We start from the raw sequence: 19,120 nt of genomic DNA on the forward strand, positions 1-19,120 counted from the left end.
TAGAAACATGTTGATGCATTCATGCTGCTGCACATTTGTTTTTGTAATGATTAGCTTTGACTAAAGTTTGAATTAAATTCAAATTCAAATTAAAAATCATTTGAAAATTTTATTTGGAAAAAAAAAGAAAAATGATTTCTTCTTTTCTTTCCATCCCTTCCTCACTTCCGGCCCAATTGGCCTTTTTCATTCCTGCGGCCCGCTCGCCCTCCCCTCTTCCCTTCCTGGGCCGGCCCAGCTCGGGCAGGCGGCCGTTGCCGCTCGCCCTTCCCTCTGCGTAGCTACTGACGAAACGGGCCCGTGCGTCAGCACCGTCTCCCTCCTCCAGCAACCGCCGCCGCTCCTGGCGTCATGGGCGCGTCGCCCCGCTCCCCGGCCTCATTTAAAGCGAGCCGTGACCTCGCGCGCACCCCTGCTGTCTCCCCGCTCTCTTCTTCGCGTTCGCCAGGCGCCGAGGAAGCCATAGTAACCGCCGTAGCGCGTGTCAGGATCCGCCGTCCGCCCTCCGCGTGGTCAGCCGTCCCCGAGCCGCCGTCTCCGCCCGTTTTCCCCGCGGTGAGAACCCCCTTTCTTCCCTCTACCTCCCCATGCTGTTATTTTCAATTTTCATGCCTTGTATGTCCGTTTTTGGGCGCGCCGACGACCTCCGCCTCGCCGGCCATGGCGATCGCCGTCTCGGCCCTCCTCTCTGGCCGCCTTCTCGGCCTGGACTAGTTCGCGAGAACCCCCACTATTCCCCGGTGCTCTCGGTTCTTCGAACCGTGGCCCGTAGACCCTAGTCCGCACGCACCGGTGACCTTCTTGCCACCGTCCATGGCAGCGCCGTCGCCGGAGCTACTGTTCCCGGCCGGCGCCCCTTTCCCTCTCCCTCCCATCTGTTCTGAGCCACACATCCATGATCCAACGGCCTAGAACGTCTGATACCCCTTCGCGGGTTATTTTTCTAAAGAGACCCCCAGGTTTTGTTTTATTGAACCTGCAGTCCATAGCACAATTCCCGAGTACGCTTTCTCCTTTTGAAAACGTAAAATGTATTGTTTAGTCCAGAATACGTTTTCAGTATTTACAGAAATGCCACTTGATTTGTTTTGCTCATAAAAACTTCGTTTTAGCTCCGAATTGACCGTTCAAATTGCGTTAGCTTCGTAATTTCATAACCTATGTGTTATTACCACTGTTAATCAAGTTTGCAACTTTTAAATTTCATGGTTAGGTTTAATTGAATAAAGTGCTATAGGAAACCCCGTTTAATTCATAACTTTCACGTTTTAGCTCTGATTTTCGTGAACTTCGCGTTGACGTGATCGTAGCGAGACGTAGATTCTTTTCATAAACATTTTATCTTGTTTTCTATATTGTTGGTGTACTGTTCTAACTGTAGGATTGTTTGCTTTGCATGAATGTTCCTGGGATGTTGTGTGTTGCCGTATTGGTCGTGTTTAGACGGTGAGGAGAACGTTGGAGATCAAGAGTTCTTCGACGACCAGCAGGACCAGCAGGAGTTTGTGAACCAAGGCAAGTATAGCATGGGCCTACCTTGATGTCCTATTCACTTTAATCATTCACTCATGTGCATGTGTCTAAATTGGATAATCATAAGGACATCCTAGTTATTTAATGACATGTTCCCTTGACTCCTTTGGGTTAATTACATATGGGTAGTGTCGGTGTTTTAGACCGGGGGGTCCTCAACCAACCAGTGAATTTGAACTGCGTGCTCTCGATTCCAGATGGTGATGCAAAGAGACACAAGGTTTATACTGGTTCAGGCAATCGATGCCCTACGTCCAGTCTGAGAGATCGATCTTGTATTCCTTTCACCGAAGTGCTCGTAGTAGGGGGTTACAAGCTAAGGGAGAGAGGGAGCTAGTCCCAGGTCTCAGCAGGGTGTCGTGAGGGCCGTCTGAGACGTTGCTCTTAGGCGGCTGGGATGTGTGCGTGTGTGTGTCTTACTAGGTGTCCTCCTCCTTCATCCCCCCTAAAACGGCCCAAGTCCTCTCCTTTTATAGCCTGAAGGGAGGACAAGGACGGTACATGAGCTAACTATACGGTGTCGTGTGAACAGAGGCGGCGTGTCCGGGCCCTGTAGCCTATTCCTATGGCGGCGTGGTCATCGGAGTGGTCCGTCCTTGGAGCACTGGGGCGGCGTGGTCGTCCCATCCGATCCTGTGCATCGTGGGAGCCCCGGTACTGCCTCGGAGTGGGTGCGGCGGTGCACGTGCGAGCCACTGTGGACGGACTGTGCGCAAGGCCGAGACTTGGTCGGTGCCGAGGCTGCACCGCAGTGGAGGGGTCTCGGCAGGCACGAACCCCAAGATAGCCAAGACCTTGGTGTACAGTGCCGAGGCCTCAAGTGGGCGGCTGATCGTAGGCACAGCGTTAGGACACAGTGGCCGGTAATCCCCGTCGTACCCTGTCCCAACCGGTATGGCGTTGATCGTGGATACAGCGTTAGGACATAGTGACCGGTAATCTCCGCCGTGCCCTGTCCTAGCCGGTATAGCGCTGATGCGACCTCAGGTCCCGTCGGCCATTCTGTGGCGTTGAGCCATCGTCCGGCTGAGATTGCGGGAGTGGTTGAAGCATTAATGAGACATGACGCGCTGTCTGGAGGGTCGGTCAAGGCGGGGGGCGATGGGCTGCGGACGAGCCAGGCTCGAGCGACACGGAGAATGAGGCCTCGCACGGGACGGAGATCGGATTCCTTGCCGAGGCATGCCGCGAGAGGCCTCACGCGATACGAAGAATGCACCCCCTACCGAGACCTTCCATGGCGAGCCTCGCGGGAGGCGGAATTTGCGTCAGGGTGCCGAGACCTCCTGCGCGAGGCTCGAGGCGAGGCGGAGGGCCTGGTGGGCTCGGTCGTTGCGGGTGAGGGCCCCACGGCTTACCTTCTAGCTTTATTATTTTCTTTATGGGACTTTAGCGACCCTTTTGACTGTTCGCTCAGGGTACCCCATTCTAAGGTACCCGATAGTAGCCCCCGAGCCTCCGGGGGAGTGCGTGCACTCTCCCTGAGGGTTTGCCTAGGCTTGGTTCGTACCCGCTCCCATAGGAATTGGGTTTTGTATCTTGAGGTTCCGGTGGGTGCGCGCGAGCGCACCCGCCGGGTGTAGCCCCTGAGGCCCTAGAGGAGTGGAGTTACTCCTCTAGGGGCTTTTTTATTTTCGTGTTTGAACGAGTAGTTCTTATTGCATTTTGCCGAGCCCCTAAGCGCAAGTTCGGGTTGCGGGGGTCCCGGCGAGGCTGCAGGAAAAAACCCTCTAGCCTCCGCACGGAGCGAGAGGTTCGTCAGGGGCCCCCCTAACTTTGGGTATGACCCTCATGCTTCCTTTCACTCGGGAAGGAGGGGTGGAATGTGCCAGACTACCCTCGATGGGCACGAGCGTGGACACTTCCGGTGAGCTGTTATCGTGTAGTCCGAGTGGAGGCCTGAGCCCCGTTCGCTAGGGGACGGCTAGTGGTCCAGAGACACACTCCAAGAGTACCAGAGGGTTTCTCTAGTGGGTGCCGAGGCCGTTTGCTGGGCCTCGGTGGCTCGGTGCCTCCCTACGGTGGGATCCCATTTGGATACTTCCCTGCTGGTCTCGGACACGACTTAGGACGCCCCGAGCGACTGTTCGCTCGGGCCTAGGCCATTCGTAGGCTCACCCCGAAGTCATCCCTGACTCTGTTGCCCTGGGGCGGCTGTCAAAACCTCTTGGAGGCCCAGCCTTCGAACCCCTGGACCATAACGGGCTCGGTGCCCTTTATCGTGTTTTGTAATTAAACCTCTAGCGTGGGCTAGGACCGTTTGTCTTGGTCTTGGGTGCAAGAAGAGCCCCCGAGCCTCCGCCTAGAGCAAGATGGCGGTCGGGGGTCCCCTGACTTTTTCATCTGACCCTCACATATCCTTTTCGTTCAAACGGAGGGTTTGTTTGCCGAGCCCATTCTGGTCTCGGCAAGGTTGCAGGAAGAGCCCCTAGCCCCTGCGCGGAGCAAGAGGGCCGTCGGGAGTTCCCCTAACTTTTTATACGCCCCTTGCGCGTGAGGGTTTGTTTGCCGAGGCCCCTTTTGGGTGCGAGCCCGAGTTGTGGGGTCTTGGCGTATTTGTAGGAAGAGCCCCCTAGCCTCTGCACAGGGTGAGAGGGCCGTCAGGAGCTCCCCTGTCTTTTTGTACGACCCTCACGCTTCCTTTTCGCTCGGAAGGAGGGTTTGTTTTGCTGAGCCCCTTTGAGTGTGACCTGGGGTCGCTGGGTCTCGGCAAGGTTGTAGGAAGAGCCCCCTAGCATCTGCATAGAACGAGAAGGCCGTCGGGGGTTCCCCTGACTTTTTGTGCGACCCTCATGCTTCCTTTTCGCTTGGAAGGAGGGGTGGAATGTGCCTCGCTACCCTCGGTGGGCACGAGCGGTGGCACTTCCGGTGAGCTGTTATCGGGTAGTCCGAGTGGAGGCCCGAACCTCGTTTGCTAGGGGACGGCTAGCGGTCCAGAGACACACTCCAAGAGTACGAGAGGATGTCTCTAGTGGGTGCCGAGGCCGTTTGCTGGGCCTCGGTGGCTCGGTGCCTCCCTACGGTGGGATCCCATTCGGAGACTTTCCTCCAGTCTTGGACACGACTTTGGGCGTCCCAAGCATTTCGCTTGCTTGGGCCTCGGCCCCATATGGGCTCGCCCGCGGTCGTCCCTGACTCTATTATCCTGGGGCGGCTGTCGAAACCCTTTGGGGCCCAGCCTTTGAACCCCTGGACCGTAATAGGTTCAGAGCCCGGTTCCTTCATACGAAAGGAATAGGCCGTAGGGAATATCTTCCCTATTGGCTCAGCACGGGCGGCGCGCCTTTTGAGGCGGTTTCATGGGGAGTCAAAACGACGCCTGCTGCCGTAGTGGCCAAGCGTGACGTGGTGGATGGGACATAACTGTCCTCGTATTTAATGCAGGAGACGTGGGCGCGTGGGCCAGCGAAATCGGCTCGTGGTTAACCGTGCCGGATCGGGGGGAAAACCTCCCTGATTTCGTCGCCCGTTCATTTCGCCTCCTCCCTGCATAAATACCTGAGGAGTCTCGCCCTTCCTTGTCTTACCTTGCCTGCATTAGCATCGCCTCCGTCGAGCTATCGCTAGAGCAGCGGGTGTCGGGAAGAAGAGGAGAGAAGAGCGAGCCTAGGGAGAAAGCGAGAAAAAAGTGAGAGCATGGGAGAGAGAAAAAACTCACCACCGCACCCGATTCCTCCATCGCACCCATGGCCGGCGACATCGTCGTTGTCGAGGTGGACCCCTGGGACCCGTCGGACGTCACCGAGGAGATGCTTCAGTCGCTTGTCGATGGTGGACTCCTTCGCCCGGTGACGGACCCCAGCAGGCCAGAGTGGATTGCTCCATATGGCGAGCCAGAGCCGAGGCCTCGCAACGGCTATGTCGTGAGCTTCGTCTCCTTCCACGAGCAGGGCCTCGGCGTCCTGGTGGACCAGTTCATGCGGGCGCTCCCACACTACTATGGTGTGGAGCTCCACAACTTCAATCCCAACTCCATCGCTTAGGCGGCTATCTTTGTTGCCGTCTGCGAGGGGTATTTGGGGATTGCTCCCCATTGGGAGTTGTGGCTCCACCTGTTCCGGGCGGGGCACACTACCAAGCCGATGGGTACGCCGGGTAAGAGGAAGGCAATGAGGGCCGGCGGCTGCACTCTCCAGGTGCGCTAGGACTGCCAGCACCACTACATCCCGGCCTAGCTCGCGTCCTCCAACCGACGGTGGTACACAAGCTAGTTCTACCTTTGTAACGATGACAGAGGACTTCCCCCTTACACTGGGTAGATTGTGGGGAGCTGCCCGAAGAGATGGAAGTGGGGTGTCCCAAAGGACGACTAGCCCAAGCTGTCGCCGCTCCTGGAGGGGCTGGCGAGGCTGCGGGGCCATGGCCTCACTATGGCTATGGTCGTGGCTGCCTTCCACCGCCGGAGGGTGCTGCCACTGATGGCTCGGCGGTGGCGGCTATTTGAGATGAAGCCGGGTGAACCCATGGAGGGCATCCAGATGTCCTCCTCCGCCCTTTTCGATGAGGAAATCCTTTATCGGGTGGGGGAGACGGTAGATGCAAAGCTGAAGGGCAGCAACTTGACCCCCTTCGCGATGCGACTGTCACGGGGGTTCCTTTCGCTGGTAAGTCATGTGCCACTGTAGCCTCTGAACCTCCTCAGTCTCTCCTTAACCCTTGTTCCCTTATGCGTGTTCACCGTTCCTTCAGGGGATGAGAGACGTGCGCTCCTCTCCGCCGCCCGTTCCCGAGGACGTGAGGCGGCGGGCGATCAACTGGGCACACACCGACGCGCAGAAGACACAGAAGGATGCCAAGGCGGTGAAACGCACGAAGAGTTGGATAAGCGCCGCCGTCAACAAAGGAAGGAGGGTCTCCCACTGGAGGAATCCCCATCAATGTCACTGTCAATGGAGGCCTTGGACGGGGATGATGGGGGCGAGGCGGGGCGAGGTCCCCTGGACCACCTTCTTGACGTAGCGGAGGTGGTGCTTGGGGCGCTGGCCAGCAGCCCGGCACTCCCAGGAGGAGGAGGAGAAGCGGACCTGGGGCCGGTGGTTGCCCGCTCCAGGGCCAAGGCCGACACGCCCGAGGCCCGGGCATTGGGCAAACGAGCCGTCAGCCCGGTGGGCTCGACGGCCGTGGTGGAGCGAGTGGCGGTGGAGATGACACCACTGCCCCCGTAGAGGACCAAAGGGGCGTCGGGGTCCATTGAGGACCGACCAGCGCCGATGGATATGGAGGCGACGCCTCTGCCGCCGCCTCCGCCGTTGCGGATGAGGTTTGCTGTGGCGAAACGGTTGCCGCCCCGTTCAAGGTTAGTGTATTTTTGGCAGGGTTATAGTGCATTCCGTTCACCTTTTTGGTCTCATGCTGACCCTGTAGGTTATTTTTCCTTAGTCGGAAGCAGCCTGCGGATGAGCTCCCCTTGGTGCCCCTTAAGGCGCTAAAGGCGAGCCCCAGCTCCTCCGCCCACTGGGTGGCGGAGGCACAAGCCGCTATCCAACGCAGCGCGGCATCGGCGAGGGTCGACCTAAGGGGGCCGGCCGCCCAAGGAGGGGTTGCCGAGGTGGCCCCTACACAGACGAGGGAGGGAGCGCTTCCGTCTTGTGGGGGCGAGGCTCACGAGTCGGACGGGGCCAGCGTGCCCTTGGTTGCCGAGGCCGCCGGGGTCTCTGAGGCTAAGGCAACAGAGGCTACGGCACCCATGACCGTCGAGACCATAGTGGCCGTGGTCGGTGTCTCTGCGTCTGCCGAGGCCACGATGGCGGAGGCCGAAGCCCCCAAGACTGTCGAGGCCATAATTGCAGAGGCCGGAGCCCCCGAGATCTCCAAGGCCATCGTGATGGCAGCGAGGCCATCTGTCCAGGAGGTGGAGATGCAGGCGGCGGAGGCCTCGGTGGCGCCCTTGGTTCAGGGCCCGCCGTTGTTGCGGGAGAGCACCTGGGAGGCAGAGGTCTATCCGATCTCCTCCGATGATACTTCTCGGGCGCGGGAGGTGGTCAACGCCGAGGATGCCGGTGCCGTTCTTGGACGGGGGAAGCTTGGCCCTCGTGCGAGCGCGACCCGAGCCTTGTGGGTGGGATCACCCATGAGTACTGTGGTAGAGCCAGGATGACCTTGAGGGGGAGCCTCTATTCACCCTCGAGGACGAAGCCGAAGGTGGGCGCTAGGGCACCTTTGAGCAATACCGCCAGCTGGCGGAGCGGTTGCTTCGGACAGCCCTGTCCGTGGTGGCCGACAAACTGCCTGGAGTTGCCCAGGTTCGTATTTTCCTTTCTCGCACGACACTGTCCTTTTCTGGTTTCATTGCAACCAATGACCCTCGTTCCGCTTCCCTAGGAGCTCAAGACCCGATCGCTTGGGAAGTCGGTCTTTCTCCAGCGGGAGAGGGGCGTCTGGGACCAGCTTCAGTGATAGAAGGACCTTCTTGCCAGCGCCAATGAGCTCCTGTCGGTGTGGAGCACGGAGGTAGAGGACCTCCGCCTTCGTTGTGCCAATGCGAAGGTCGAGGCAGCCACGGCCCAGACACAACTCGCTCCTCTGGCGGCGCAGGTTAAGGAGTTGGAGGAGGAGCTCACCCACACGGTCAGCGACCGGGATGCCTTCAGGGGCCGAGCCGTTGAAGCTACGGCCTCAGCCGTGGCTCACACGGGGCAGCTGGGGGTGGAACAGAGGGCGCACCAGCTGACGAAAGGTGCCTTGGATGAGGCCCTTGCTGTAGCTGTGGCCTCGCGGACCGAGGCTGTAATTTGGAGGGGGACGGTCGAGGGTGAGTTTTAGTCCCCTCATTTTGTTTTCTTTTTCTTATGTTCACTCCCTAACTCCCTTACATGACGCAGAGCTAGGGAGTGAGGCTTCCAGGGCAGCCGAGTCTTCTCGGGTCGAGGCCCAGCGCTTGAAGGAGGAGGCCGAGGCTTCCCGGGCCGAGGCCCTGTGCTGGAAGGAGAAGACCAAGGCTTGTTAGGTCGAGACCCGACGCTGGGAGCAGAAGGCCAAGGGTGAGTTCCGTGGGCTTCCGTCCCTAACTTAGGTTGTTTTTTCCCTCGCTCGGCCTCATTCCATTTTCCTCGGTGTAGAGTCGAAGGCGGAGATCACTCGGGCCGCCGAGGCTTCCAATTCGGTGCAGATGGTGCTCAAGGCCAAGATCGGGGAGCACGAGGCGCTAAAACATGCTACCCTTTCCACCTACGAGGCCTTAGAGTTCGAGGGGGTTTAGTCAGGTAGCTCCCTGGGGAGCCGTCTGACCGCGCTGAGCAACCAGGTGCGCGAGCGGCTCCAAGGGGCACTGCACACTGGTGTCAAGCGCACGCTGGCCGTCATCTCTTCTCACTACGTCGGCGTCGACCTCCTGGCCATCAGCGATGGGTATGTCCTGCCTGATGATGAGGAGGAGGCGGACACGGTGGTCACGAAGCTGATGGAGGCAGCGGAAGGCCCTGGCACGGCGCTGGCGACGCTCTTCGAAGAGGAGGTGGTTCCTCCCTTACCATCTGCCAGTGCTGAAGACCCTGAGCCTTGATCCGTGCCCTGGAGGCTATGTAAAAGTAGAGTAGGGGTTATTTTTTGCATCGTAACACTTGTGGCCGTCGAGGCCTTTATTTCTGAAGTATTTGTGTTTCTTAGTTGTTTTTCTTATGTTTCTGAGCCTCTGCCCTCTGTTGCCCCTGATCGGATTTCGTTTGCAAAGCACGCCATTGGGGCCTAAGCCGTCCCTTGAGCGAGAGGTAGTGAGGGAGTGCCGTAGCCCGGAGGCGTAGGCCGTCTCGTGACTCTACCGGCCTCTTGCTTAGGAAACAGACCTTGGTCCGAGGAGTTTTTACAACTGATTCGTCAGAGCCCGCTAGAGTCTTGGCGTAGGAATTTTTGCGAAAAACAACTAAAGAACGGTGCGTGGGACCTAGGGGGGAGTCCCCCATGTAGCCCCCGAGGGAGGCTTGGTTCTGCCAAGGCAGAGCCGAGTCTCCCTTGTCATGTTATTGTACTGCCGAGACCTATGATGGGCTCGGGGGGTTTCTCGAAAAATTAGACCAACTAAAGAACGCTTTTTAATTGTATTTCGAGAAACGATAGAAATTTAGGGATAAAAGCGATGTAGTTGTTCTATGTTCCAAGCGTTGGTGAAGACTTCGCCCTTCTCGTTGGCCAGCTTGTAGGTCCCGGGCTTCAGTACTTGGGCGATGATGTACGGTCCCTCCCACGGCGGGGTCAGCTTGTGGCGACCCTTGTTGCTCTATGCTAGCCTCAACACCAGGTCGCCTACCTTCAAGTCTTGGCCTCGGATGCGTCGGGCCTGATAGCGCCGTAGGCTCTGTTGGTATTTGGCCGAGTGTAGTAGCGCGACGTCTCAGGCTTCCTCCAATTGATCAAGGGTGTCCTCTTGGGTGGTGCGGTTGCTTTGTTTGTTGTAGGCTTGTAGCCTCGGGGAACCATATTCCAAGTCGGTGGAGAGGATGGCCTTGGCCCCATAGACCAGGAAGAAAGGCGTGAACCCCATGGCTCGGCTTGGAGTGTTCCTTAGGCTCCAGATGACCGACGGGAGTTCGGCGAGCCATTTCTTGCCAAACTTTTTTAACCAGTTATGAATCCTTGGCTTGAGGCCTTGTAGGATCATGCCGTTGGCATGCTCTACTTGGCCGTTGGTCCTTGGGTGTCCTACGGCCGACCAGGCCACACGGATGTGGTGGTCATCACAAAACGTCAGGAACTTTTTGCCGGTGAACTGCATCTCATTGTCGGTGATGATGGAGTTGGGGACCCCAAACCTGTGGATAATGTCAGTGAAGAACAGCACCGCCTACTCAGATTTGATTCGATTGATCAGACGAGCCTCAATCCATTTGGAGAACTTGTCGATTGATACCAGTAGATGGGTGTAGCCCCCGGGGGCCTTTTGCAGAGGCCCGACCATGTCGAGCCCCCACACGGCGAACGAACATGTGAGGGGAATGGTTTGCAGGGCCAGGGCCAGGAGATGTGTCTGCCGAGCATAGTACTGGCATCCTTCGCAGGAGCATACTAGCTTGGTAGCGTCGGCGACCGCCATCGGCCAGTAGAACCCTTGGCGGAAAGCGTTCCCTACGAGCGTCCGAGGCGCTGCATGGTGCCCACAGGCGCCTACGTGTAAGTCCCAAAGCAGGGCTTGGCCCACCTCGGCACTGATACATCGTTGGAGGACACCTGAGGGACTTCGCCTATACAATTTGTCATTGTAGAGGATGTAAGCCTTGGCTCGGCGCGTGAGCCGTCGGGCTTTGGTCCTGTCGCTAGGAAGTTCCCCCCGATCGATCCAATCAAGGAACAGGATTCACCAATCCGCATCCTGGTCGGTCTGCGAAGGCTCGGCGCTGACTTCCATGACCTTGGGCTTGGTTGAGGGGGTCTCGACAGCAGGGGGGCGTCGAGCTTTGCCGTGGGTTCCGTGGGTGGGCCCTCCTCTGTTGTCGAGGTGTAGCCAATGGAAGGTTTGTAGTGGTCTCTGGTGAAAACATTCGGGGGGACCGGGGCCCGTGCCAAGGCCATCTTTGCCAGCTCGTCGGCGGCCTCGTTGTACTTCCATGCGATGTGATTTAGTTTGAGACCGTCGAACTTGTCTTCTAGGCGTCGTACCAACTTGTAGTAAGCCTCCATTTTGGGGTCGAGGCAATTTGACTCCTTCATTACTTGATCTATGATGAGCCGCGAGTCACCTCAGACGTCGAGGCGCCGTGCCCCAAGTTTGATGGCGACTTGTAAGCCGTTGATGAGGGCCTCGTACTCGGCCATGTTGTTGGAGGCGGCGAAGTGGAGTCGCACCATGTGGCGCATGTGTACTCCGAGGGGCGAGATGAAGAGCAGTCCCGCGCCTACCCCGGTCTTCATCAGGGATCCGTCGAAGTACATGGTCCAGCACTCCATCTGAATTTGAGTAGGTGGTAGTTGGGTGTCTATCCATTCAGCCACGAAATCGGCCGAGACCTGAGACTTGATCGCTTTTTGAGGCGCAAAGGTCAAGGTTTCCCCCATAAGCTCGACAGCCCACTTGGCTATCGTGCCCGAGGCCTCCCGATTATGAACTATCTCGCCCAGGGGGAAAGATGATACCACAGTCACTGGGTGTGACTCGAAGTAGTGACGTAGTTTGCGCCGGGCCAGGACCACGGCGTAGACCAGCTTCTGGATGTAGGAGTAGCGTGCTTTGGTCTCGAAGAGCACCTCGTTGATGAAGTAAACAGGACGTTGGGTGGGCAGAGCATGCCCCCCTTCCTGCCTCTCTACCACTACGGCAGCGCTGACCACTTGGGTCATTGCGGCAACGTAGAGTAAGAGGGCCTCGTCCCTGGCCAGGGGTACCAAGATGGGAGGATTTGTGAGTAGCATCTTGAGTCTGTCAAGGGCTTCTTCGGCCTCGAGGGTCCACGAAAAACGCTCCAATTTTCTCAAGAGTCGATACAGAGGCAAACCTTTTTCGCCGAGGCGTGAGATGAAGCGGCTTAGGGCCACAAGACATCCCATGACTCTCTATACTCCCTTGAGGTCTCTGATTGGTCCCATGCCAGTTATGGCTGAGACTTTCTCCAGGTTGGCTTCAATGCCACGTTCCGAGACTATGAATCCCAAGAGCATGCCCCGGGGGACCCCGAACACACACTTCTCGGGATTGAGTTTGATGCCCTTTTCTCTAAGGCATTTGAAGGTTATCCTCAAGTCATCAACGAGATCCTCGGCCTTCCTGGTTTTGACCACGATGTCGTCTACGTAGGCCTCAATGGTCTGCCCGATGTTGTCACCAAAGACCTAGGTCATGCACCGCTGGTACGTGGCACCTGCGTTTCTGAGGCCAAAAGGCATAGTCACGTAGCAGTACATGCTGAATGGTGTGATGAAAGAAGTCACAAGCTGGTCGGACTCTTTCATCTTAATTTGAAGGTAACCAGAATACGCATCAAGGAAAGACAGGGTCTCACACCCTGTAGTGGAATCAACGATTTGATCGATTCAGGGTAATGGAAAGGGGACTTTCAGACAGGCTTTGTTCAAACCAGTGTAGTCTACGCACATCCTCCATTTCCCATTTTTCTTCTTGACTAACACAGGGTTAGCCAACCACTCTGGGTGGGACACTTCCCTGATGAACCCAGCCGCCAAGAGTTTCTGTATCTCCTCACCGATGGCCCTATGCTTTTCCTCATCGAAGCGGCGTAGGCGTTGCCTCGCCGGTCTAGATCTGGCCTGGATGTCCAGGGCATGCTCGGCGACCTCCCTCGGTATGCCCGGCGTGTCTGAGGGACTCCATGCAAATATGTCAGCGTTTGCACAGAGAAAGTCGATGAGCACGGCTTCCTATTTGATATCGAGGGTGGCGCTGATCCTCAGTGCTCGGTCGTCGGGGCAGGCGGGGTTGATCGGGATGAGTTTGATGGTTTCCATGGGCTCGAACGCCCCCCGTGCAACACTTGGAGTTAGGCACCTCACCACTGAGTTGGTCGAGGTGGGCGATGAGGGTCTCGGCCTCCGCAAGGGCCTCGGCGTACTCGATGCACTCAACGTCGCAGTCGTATGCATGTTCGTACGCGGACTCAATTGTGATGACACCGCTAGGGCCTAGCATCTTGAGCTTGAGGTAGGTATAGTTGGGTACTACCATGAACTTGGCGTAGCACAGCCACCTCAGGATGGCGTGGTAGGCTCCCATGAACCCGACTACCTCGAAGGTGAGGACTTCCTTGCGGTAGTTGGAGGGGGTGCCAAAGCAGACAGGAAGGTCGATGTGCCCGATGGGTCGCGTGTGCTTCCCTGGCATGATGCCATGGAAGGGGGCGATGCCGCCCTAGAGCCTCGACTAGTCGATCTCCAAGAGCTCCAGGGTATTGATGTAGAGGATGTTGAGGCCGCTGCCTCCGTCCATCAACACCTTGGAGAGTCAGGTGTTGCTGATGATCGGGTCGACAACCAGTGGGTACTACCCGGGATTCAGAACATGGTCAGGGTGGTCATCTCGATCGAAGGTGATTGCCTCTCAAGACTAGTCGAGGTACTGGGGGGTGGCCACCTTGACCGAGAAGACCTCTCGGTGTTCCCTCTTGCGCTACCGCGCCATAAGGCACGCCGAGGACCCACCGAAGATCATGAAGGCGTTGCGTACCTCAGGGAAACCATCATCCTGGTCCTTGTTTCGCTCGCTGGCGCCCTTCTACTTAGTGTCATCATTGGGGAGCCTGAGCCTGGCATAGTAATGCCACAACATGGAGCAATCCTCGAGAGCGTGCTTGACCGGGCCCTGGTGGTAAGGGCAGGGTTTCTTGAGCATGTCGTCAAAAGGCCTAGGGCCTTTGAAGCCTCGGGGGTTCTTGCGTTCCACGGCCGCGACCAGATCAGCCTCTAGGACCTCCTACTTCCCCAGGTGCCCCTTTTTCTTTCTCTTGGGGAGGTGGGAGGCTGAGGCCTCGAGGGCCTCGTCCCTCCACTTCCCCTTGGTGTTGCTATCGGGGAAGATGGCTCCAACAGCCTCCTCACCTAAGGTGAAGCTGGTGGTGATGTTGAGGAGTGCGGCAGCAAAGCGCGACACGTTCTGCCCTAACTCTCGAACTAGGTCTCGGCAGGTAGTACCGGAGAGGAAAGCCTGGATGATCTCCGAGTCACCGACGCTGGGCAACACGGTGCATTATTTGGAGAAGCGCCGGATGAAGTCTCGGAGAGACTCGTCCGGCTTCTGGCGGTAGCTCTTAAGATCCCAGGAGTTCCCAGGGCGCATGTATGTGCCTTGGAAGTTCCCGACGAAGATCCTAACCAAGTCACGCCAGTCGTGGATTTGTGAGGGAGGAAGGTGCTCGAGCTAGGCTTGCGCTGAGTCCGATAGGAGCAAGGGGAGGTTGTGGATGATGAGCAGGTCATCGTCCGTGCCACCTAGCTAGCAGGCTAGGCGGGTAATCGGCAAGCCAGAGTTTAGGGTTGGTCTCGCCACTGTACTTCGCGAGATTGGCTGGTTGTCGAAACCGAGCAGGGAAAAGTGCAGCACGGATGGCCCTGCTAAAGACCCAAGGGCCTGGTGGTTCAGGGGAAGGACTACAGTCCTCCCCACTGTCGTAGCGACCGCCTTGGTGTGGGTGGTATCCCCGAGTGGGCCCCTCATTGTCATGGCGTCGTCGCCTACTGACCACCTCATGGTCTCCCTGTACCTTGTGTCGATTGCCGAGGTGGTCCAGAAGCATGGGGACCCTGTGGGCTATCGGTGCTCGGTCAGGCTTGGGACAAGCTGGGGCTTCCCTATCCTACCGAGGCGGTGCCGTGGGCAGGTTTGAGGTGCCCCCATGCCGTCGGGAGGCGGAACTCTCGGCCTACTAAACCACAGCGGTCCTCTAGGAGATCCCAGAGCTCACCGTGGACCCACCGCCCTTCCGTGGTAGAAGGCTCAGGCATTGCGTGGACTAGCATTGCCGCAGCCGTGATGTTCTGGCTAGCGTGATTGAAGACTAAGGGTTGCTCGCTCCCTTCATCGTCATGGATGCGGTGATGCACATCGCGGGCCCTCTATCGGGCTCCCCCGCCTTCGCCACGACCTCGCTGTTCTTGTTTGAGAGAGTCTCGAAGCTGCTGTAGAAGGAGTTGGTCTTGTTCAACCTTGGCCTGGAGCTCACGGAGCTGTTCTAGGTCGGGGCACTGAGGTCGTGCAAGAGCGACATTCTCATTTTGTGCGGCCTATAGGACATTGCGTGGGGGCGTGGCGGCGTCCGTACTTGGGCGAAGCGGGGAACGGCTACCTGCCCCCTTGTCCTCTTCGCCCACCCTCAGCATCCCAAGCCCGACATGAAAACACTCGCGAGTGGGGTCATAAGTGCCTTCGTCATCGGAGTCGGAGTAGCCAAAGCAGTAGTCGCTTGCAGCCAAGAATTGGCGCAAAGCCCCAGGGTCATGGAGTCCGGAGAAATCCGCTCTGGGCCATGCCTCGTCCTCATCCGAGGAGTGGTGTGGGTGCTTAGGTCAAGGCCGAAGCGCTGGCGGCGCTCTGAGGGATCCTCGTGAGCAGCAGTGTAAGTGTAGGCATAAGAGGCAGCGGCATTTCTCAACCCGAAGGGGTATGGGGATGGTGCCATCGCCCGACTCTGCTCCGTCGGGATCGGCTCCTCAGGGAGTGGTGGAGTGGATCCTGACGGCTAAGCGTCGCTGCGTACCACCGGCGGTTTTCCTTTGTCCAAGCTCAGGCCAGACAGGTCCCCAGCCAGGGACCCCGTGCCAATAGCTGGTCATAGGATATCAGCAGGGAGCGGCGTGCCGTCCTGGATTCACGTAGCGTCGGGGTGGTCTTGCTCGCGTCGTGTCTGGCGAGCGCGGCGAGAGCGGCTGCCCGGGCGCCGCCTACGCCTGGGCTGTCGGTGCATGACTTCATCATCGGTTGGTGGGGCTCGAGGGGTGAGGAGTACCATGTCGTACTCATGCCCTAGGGACATGAACTCTAGGCTCTCAAACCAAACCACCATGCCGAGACGCAATGGTCGTACAGGGTCTGCCATCTAGGACCTATTGGGATGATGAAACTGACACGTAGAGGCCCCTACCTGGCGTGCCAACTATCGGTGTTTCAGACCAGGGGGTCCTCAACCAACCAGTGAATTTGAACTGCGTGCTCCCGATTCTGGATGGCGATGCAAAGAGACACAAGATTTATACTGGTTTAGGCAATCGATGCCCTACATCCAGTCTGAGAGATCGATCTTGTATTCCTTGCACCGAAGTGCTCGTAGTAGGGGGTTACAAGCGAAGAGAGAGAGGGAGCTAGTCCTAGGTCTTGGCAAGGTGTCATGAGGGCCATCTGAGATGTTGCTCTCAGGCGGCTGGGATGTGTGTGTGTGTGTGTCTTACCAGGTGTCCTTGTCCTTCGTCCCCCCTAAAACAGCCCAAGTCCTCTCCTTTTATAGCCTGAAGGGAGGACAAGGACGGTACATGAGCTAACTATATGGTGTCGTGTGAACAGAGGCGGCGTGTCCGAGCCCTGTAGCCTGTTCCTGTGGCGGCATGGTCGTCGGAGTGGTCTGTCCTTGGAGCACTGGGGCGATGTGGTCGTCCCATCCGATCCTGTGCGTCGTGGGAGCCCCGGGACTACCTTGGAGTGGGTGCGACGGTGCACGTGCGAGCCACTGTGGATGGACTATGTGCGAGGCCAAGACTTGGTTGGTGCCGAGGCTACACCACAGTGGAGGGGTCTCGGCAGGCACGAACCCCAAGATAGCCGAGACCTTGGTGTACAGTGCTGAGGCCTCGAGTGGGCGGCTGATCGTGGGCACAGCGTTAGGACACAGTGGCCGGTAATCCCCACGCGTACCCTGTCCCAACCAGTATGGCGTTGATTGTGGACACAGCGTTAGGACACAGTGACCGGTAATCCCCGCCGTGCCCTGTCCTGGCCGGTATGGCGCTGATGCGACCTCGGGTCCCGTCGGCCATTCTGTGGCGTTGAGCCATCATCCGGCTGAGATTGCGGGTGTGGTTGAAGCATTAATGAGACATGACGCGCTATCTAGAGGGTCAATCGAGGTGGGGGGCGACGGGCTATGGACGAGCCGGGCTCGAGCGACACGGAGAATGAGGCCTCGTGCGAGATAGAGATCGAATTCCTTACCGAGGCATGCCGCGAGAGGCCTCGCGTGATACGGAGAATGCACCCCCTGCCGAGGCTTTCCATGGCAAGCCTCGCATGAGGCGGAATTTGTGTCAGGGTGCTGAGACCTCCTGCACGAGGCTCGAGGCGAGGCAGAGGGCCTGGTGGGCTCGGTCGTTGCGGGTGAGGGGCCCATGACTTACCTTCTAGCTTTATTATTTTCTTTATGGGACTTTAGCGACCCTTTTGACTGTTCGCTTGGGGTACCCCGTTCTAAGGTACCCGACAGGTAGATTGCTAGCGCTCTAACTGAACAAGATCGATACAATGGTTAGTGGTTCTATGGAACTAAAAGTAAAACATGCTTTATAACAACTGATCCATAGGGCGAAGGTGCAAATGACTTTTGATCATATTGCTCCTGGCCCTCCATAAGGACTTATCTGTCGGCAAAAGCTGGGACTGACAGTGCAACCATAAGAGTCATATGGCTCTGACTTTAGCTCAGTAATAGGACCTTTTCTAGCTTGTTAGAGGTTACCTTTATGGCGCAAAAGGGGCTTGCCACGTTGGGTATAGGGCTGCCTCTGTTCCTATGTGTATAGCCATGATGGATATGTGCCATAAGAAAGGGGGGTTCCTACATCTACCGGGCGAGGAAACCTAGCGGCCCTAACCTGTTAGGGAAACCTATGAAATGGCTTCATAGTGTACCCTGCCCGCTCACCTTGGTAGTGACATGGGAGTAATTAACCCAGGCATATAGGAATCACGACTCACGGTGAATGTGCACCACCTCTATAGAGGGTTACAAACTGTTATAACAGCCGTGCTCACGGTCACGAGCGGCCCGGAAAACTCATAGAATAATTGGTTACCCATTGTGGTTCATTTATGATGGTATACGATGATAATATGATGCAAATGACTCTGATATCTGCTTATGTGGGTTTAAATGGGAGCTTAAGCATAACTTGATAATACTTAATAATAAAATCTTGACTTATTAAAAGTGCTAACTGTAGTAAACCAGTGTCATCCTTTTTGAGCTACATAACCCCATGTTATCTTGTTAAGTACGAGAAGTACTTACGCTTGTTTACTTTCTTTATTTGGATAAAAATCCTGGATGGGTAACAGATGACAACGGGTATGAGGTGTTTCCTGAGGATTATTAGGCTTGTGGTCAACCAGTTGACCTTCCCTGTGATGGAGTTCCACGAGAGAGTTATCATTTTTTCTTCCGCTGTGTTGTGTAAGACTATGTGTTGTTATTAATTATGATGTAAGATACGCTGTGATGATACTTTTTATTATTTGTCAACTTATGTGTGTGACTGATCCCTAGGCACACATGAGTTTAGTGCATTCAATTTTATCCTTAAAATGGGGTGTGACAAATTAGTATCAGAGCCGTGTTGACTGTAGGATGCAAGCCTAGTTAGAAACGGTCGTTTTAGCATCTTTGCTCCTATGGTTTCATGCTTACTATCTTATTCTTGTTATTTTATTAAAACATTTATGCTTTTCATACCTTAATCTATTATATAAAATTGTTGATTCTAATTCTATCTCACTTTAAATCTATAGATGTCTCATAACCCGAAGACCGCCCGCCTCAGCACTGCAGGCTACCATGCCTTATTCACCCCCGTGCTCCATAGGCGGAGAAGGAGATTGTGATCATCTCCAATGATGAGGAGATGGCTACCCCAACACCTGCACCTACTCCTACTCCATCTATTGCACCTGTCTATCCCGCTGAAGCTACACCCGAGGAGTCATCAGCTACTTCACCTACACCTGTGCCATCCCCAGCTGTCCCTATGGTGGATGAGGAGGTAGGCTGGAAGTGCAAGTACTACTTCAAGCCAGCCCCAGAGACGGCCTACTACCACACCCTCCTTACACATGTGTTGGATGACTACTACCCTGATCTGCATGCCTCCATCAGCTATCATTATGCAGAGTACCAGCATCCTTTGGAGGCAACCTTTTGGAAGGTAGAGCTGGTTGTCACTGCTTAGAATGACA

The 19,120-nt window shown here is 56.6% G+C and overlaps 1 pseudogene; it reads right to left on the reverse strand.

Annotated features, from left to right (window-relative positions):
- Nucleotides 1–19,120, reverse strand: part of LOC136539063 (protein trichome birefringence-like 19) — a 28,987-nt pseudogene that overhangs the window by 780 nt on the left and 9,087 nt on the right.

Source organism: Miscanthus floridulus, chromosome 2 (assembly GCF_019320115.1).
Source record: "Miscanthus floridulus cultivar M001 chromosome 2, ASM1932011v1, whole genome shotgun sequence".
NCBI classification, from domain to species: Eukaryota; Viridiplantae; Streptophyta; class Magnoliopsida; order Poales; family Poaceae; genus Miscanthus; species Miscanthus floridulus.